The sequence below is a fragment of the Solanum dulcamara genome, chromosome 4 (assembly GCF_947179165.1).
Source record: "Solanum dulcamara chromosome 4, daSolDulc1.2, whole genome shotgun sequence".
Lineage (NCBI taxonomy): Eukaryota > Viridiplantae > Streptophyta > Magnoliopsida > Solanales > Solanaceae > Solanum > Solanum dulcamara.
The window spans coordinates 63,925,214-63,930,000 of record NC_077240.1 but is presented as its reverse complement, the minus strand read 5'-3'; the positions used below and the strand labels follow the sequence as shown (position 1 = coordinate 63,930,000).

General features: G+C 41.6%; 1 protein-coding gene across 1 annotated transcript in view; it reads right to left on the bottom strand.

The window, feature by feature from the left end:
- The window catches only part of LOC129887487 (cytochrome c biogenesis CcmF C-terminal-like mitochondrial protein), a 2,609-nt gene extending 1,939 nt beyond the window's left edge, over nt 1–670 (bottom strand). The window contains exon 1 of the mRNA XM_055962600.1: nt 1–670. This exon is cut by the window's left edge and continues 1,939 nt beyond it. The gene's annotated coding sequence lies outside the window, so the exon portion shown is untranslated.
- Between the last annotated feature and the right edge of the window lie 4,117 nt (nt 671–4,787).

Here is a 4,787-nt window from a genome sequence, read left to right as displayed (position 1 = left end):
GCCCATGTCTCCCGAACGATCATAGTACGGCCGCTCATCTAATATAAAATCAATGAGTAGATCTCACCTCCCCTTCCCCATACCATAGCCGGAAGGGATAGCGTATCCACAGAAGAGAGAGTACGGGCCCTTGCCCAACATTTAGTTTAGACGCGGCTCGAATGCCTTTATGCTATAGGCTGTGTTAAGCATGCTTCTTTGACAGAAAACAAACTCTTTTTCCATGACAACAGTCGCGACTATAAAGGGCGGGGCGGTAAGCTCTCTATCAACAATAGGGGGCTATTCATAGTAAAAAACTACTAGACTATATGGATTCCAACTGAACTTCAACTTCTACTTGGTTGATTAATTCAGGGGCAGTGCTGGAACATAATGTTGGACGATCTCCATTTCCATATGGTAATTGAAGTCAAACAGGAGCAAACCAGGTGCAATTCAATCCTTATTCCTAGCAATGATTCCCAAAAAAGCAAAACCTCACTAGACCGAGGCCCATTGCTATGGGGACTACACTATATAAGAGAATGACTAAGGCAATTGCCAATAGTTTCTATTGAAAGACAGGCTGGCTCTTTAAAAAGGGCGCCCTCCTAATCTCATTTTGATAGGAAGAGATATTGATAATTATCCCAAGGAGGCTTACTACTCAGCTGATAGATCAGGTGAGCCAGCCATGATCACTAAACTCACCAAAGCAGCAGCATATGCAAATTTGAATCATAGGTTTCTATATGCTTAAGGAAAATGGGATTTGCAGAGTAGGATACGAAAGTGTATTTATATACAATGGAAAGCCCCTATAATCCATGGACGACCAGTGGAGTTCATAAAAGAAAGCAAAGAAAGGTCCGCGACAAAGCTGTCCCCTCTCTCCATATCTCTACTTACTGGCTGGGTGCAGATAACACTGTAATAATAACAAAGCCAGATAGAGATACTGTTCGTTCAGAATTGATTCAGATGGCGAGGACCCACGGAAAAATCCACCTTATTCATGCTCCGCACAGCAACTTGCCCGGTCAAGATTATATGTCTATGCTAAACTTGGTGATCTATTTTCGTTGCCCCCTTTAAGCGTATGTGATATAATCATTCTTATCTCAGAAGAGAGGTATGCATTGTCCCCACTTAAGTTATTAAGTATTCCCAAAGACGAGGCGATTTATTTTTATGTTGAAACTTTATGTCAGCCAGGGGACCCTGATCATAAATGGGTTGTTTGTCCCGGTGAAAGGGACGCTCTCCTTTTAATCGCTCTGGCGCATATGTTGAATAGTTGTTTTATGCGTTCATCTATCTTTCAGGAGCAGTCGTGTGGTTTTCCCAGAGATCGCCGTGAGTTCTTTGCCAAATTAGGTGGAGTGGGGAAGATTATAACTATTTTCATCTTGAATCTAGCACCCTCACAAGGTACTATTCCTCATAAAAGAATTTTACGAAAGCTGGCACCCTTGGTGCGTGATAGCTACGTAATATCCTTAGTTTCATCCTTTTTAAAGATACCAATGACCAAAATGGAATTAATTGTTCTATTACGGAAGTTGGGATCCCACACGCTGGGTTAATCACTAAGGTCTTATACAATTTGATGTTGGATGATTTCGACCGGGGATTTAAACAGCTATACCCTAGTCTTTCTTATTATCGTTACTTGGCTGACTGTTACGTATTATTTCCATTGTTTAGTCTCCAAAGCGAGCAGCAGTGTGAAGAAGAAATGAATAGTATCCTCTTAGAGTTAGATCTTGATGGGGATATCACAACTATTCTACCTGGTGGGGGTGCCCATGTGACTCGTGATGGGCGTTTGATTATTCTAAGTCGAGATTGCGGTCTTCACGTTGTCGAACAGTCAACATTCTTTCTTTAGTTCAATTTGTAGTCAATATGTTTTATAGAAAAAGGAACCCATGCAACGATAGGAAATCCTTTTTTTAGAGAGCCAATGCCTTAAGACAGACCCTAATAGCAGTTGTCGCCTACTTCACTGAGTTGTGGTTCTAAAAAGAAGATTTAGCTTGGTATATTCCATCAAGAGAAAGCCATATCTATATATAGAAAGAAAAATAGAAATTGTATACAGGTGCTTACACTTTCCTGAGGATTCTAAGACCCGATCACCCGTCAAAGAAATATCCTTAGGTCTTAAGTCTACAGCCCCGTAGCTTGTGTCGCCTACATAGGGTAGAAAAGAATGCTTTGCATGAACATCTCAATGTCCAAGATAAAAGGAACGAGGGGAAGAATCGACGAGGCGAGTGTTCTCGAAGAGAAAATCGTGATGGAAAAGCGTGAGGAGAATTCGAAACTCGAGATATGCAAAATAAAAAGACTCCCTGGGAGATGGTATTCTTTGTTTTAGGTCTTGATAGATTTTTCTATCGATTGAAGTTATTACGCTGGCTGATTAAATCTCTTCCTAACGCCTTTAGGGGCTGTGAAGAGAGCCCAGTTCCAGGCCCTCTTTTAGAAAGAAAAAAATGGTACAAAAAGAGGGCTTGGGGGTATATATACTATACAAATTGATGATGGTTTATCATCATCAGAACAAAGATCAGTCTAGGTCGAGATGAATGGAAGATGCTTCTGGAACTAGTTTTTGATAGGGTCTATCTTAGCTCGAAGGAAAGAACAACCAAAGTTAGACCCCCAAAGAATATGGATTCAAATCAGTTAGTATTTGACAAAGAACCTAACGGAATTTAACAAGCAGTAACCGGAATCAAAGTTTTCAAAAATGGTGTCAACCGGTAATAGAATGTAGCTAGATAACTGATGCCACAGCATCCAAAATATGTGGGATGGAGTTCATGGTACACTAACTTAACCTTCAAGGTCAGATAGTGCTACAGTGAACATCAATCCACTATCTAGCTCAAAATTAGCCTCACGAACTACTAACACTATTATTCGCGTAGCCCTTTTTTGTTTTGTGCTATTTCATCATAGGCTGTCGGAACTTGCTTCTTAGCGCTACGTGGGAAGAGAATTTCTCTATTCAGCCCCCCCGACTTCAATTACAAACTCTTACTTCTCGGTCTAACTTGGACTAATCCCTTAGCAGGCAAGAAATTCCTACTAACCAGACAGAAAGTCAGTTTCCACTCACTACCAAAGCGCTGTCGCACCTCTACTATTTTCGGCGTAAGGAGGTTTAGTCTTTACGAGGGCACCCCCTAGCCAGATTCAATCCCAAGGGTCAATCAAGCCTTTGAAACTAGTGAAAATAGTCGTCACAGTCTGAGTTCCTGCTTTCAACGAGACTTTCTTAGCTTGTCAAACTTTCTCTCCTTCACCAGGAAAGTTATCCGGTAAGCAAGATCTTTGATTGATGTGCCTGAATAAGGTTGATCAATGGTAGCTGCTTGGAGCTTTCTCTATACCTTAATTGAACTGCCCCGCTCTTAGCTCGGGTTCTTGCTTAATGAGGCGTCCCTTGTTTGCTCTTGGATTGGACTAAGCGGCAATCCTTACTGTGGAAGCAGACCTTGTCATTCTTCTCCTTCAATGCCAGTGGATAAGTACACTAGGGCTGGAATGCTCTTTTATCATGTATGTGGATTACTTGGTCGATTACCTGATTGCACTAGTCTCATAGCCATCTCTTTAGCGTCCCGCCATTCCTTCTTGTTAACACAGGAAATCTAACTCATTCTAAGGTAGAGCTCTTAGAGTCCTACTTAAAGTTAAAGGTAGTTCTTTAGTTAAAGCAAGGAGAGCAGAAACTGAGGGAAAAAAACCTATGTTCTTACGCGGGATGGGAATAAAGGCTACTAAGATCGGAACTCACGACCTAAGTACTAAGTAACCTTAGAATGGAGATGCCAATCTTATACAGAAAATACCGCTATCTAAAGTAACCTTGCAGGGGGGCTGCGTATAGCATTCTAAGATCTCAATACGAGAAAGAAATCAGACCTATAACCTCACTGCAGTGGCTTGTAGACTTGCTTTGCTGCGGAAAGCTCAAGTGAAAACCTATTAGAACTGTGGGCCTCACCCGTCTACTACTCGACCTTAAGTAACTACAGTTAGGAGGATCCATCCAATAGCTTAATGACTTGCTTGGGTCATCTAAGAGGTAAGGCCTCCTCCGATCGACCCTAACTTTCATTATTGAGCTAAAGGAGTTCCCTAGCCCTTCAAGTTTACACGCTGATCCCTCTATGATGGCATTCTTCTTCCTCTCCGACTTTACGATATTATCCTTGCTAGTTTGATCTCTCGAATTAAGGTTTCCGATTGGATTGGTTATAAGTCTACCATACTCTACCATACTGTAGAGAAAAGAATGCATGTTCATCCGGACATTGAGAAGGAAGGTCAAACCTAATCCGGTGTCAACACTTGACTGACCGGAGGACCTAACTAGCTTCAACCGAGTTTTCGGTAGGCTAGGAAGCATTTCTTTTACTCTTCTATGTCTATTAAGTGTTTTGATCCTTGCGCCGATTCTCGTCTTTCGTCTTTTCTTTTGTGTGTCGAGCGAGTTTGGAAAGAAGGTTCCCGGTTGGCTTTGTATGAAGAATCCTATCTTTCTAGCCCTAAGTGAGCCATAGATTGTGAGTGAGCTTTCGAGGAGTAGAGATCGAGCGTCGAAATACCAGTGGATCAATTTTTCTTTATTCAATATAATTATTGAAAGGATAAAGCGGAACAGACGCTTCTCGCAAACAGCAACTATCCATAGCGAGAGAGATCCCTTGTCTTTGTCGCCTACCTCTCTATAGAAATAGAATAGCACGATAGAAGCCCTAACCTATAGCAACTGTAAATATCGAATC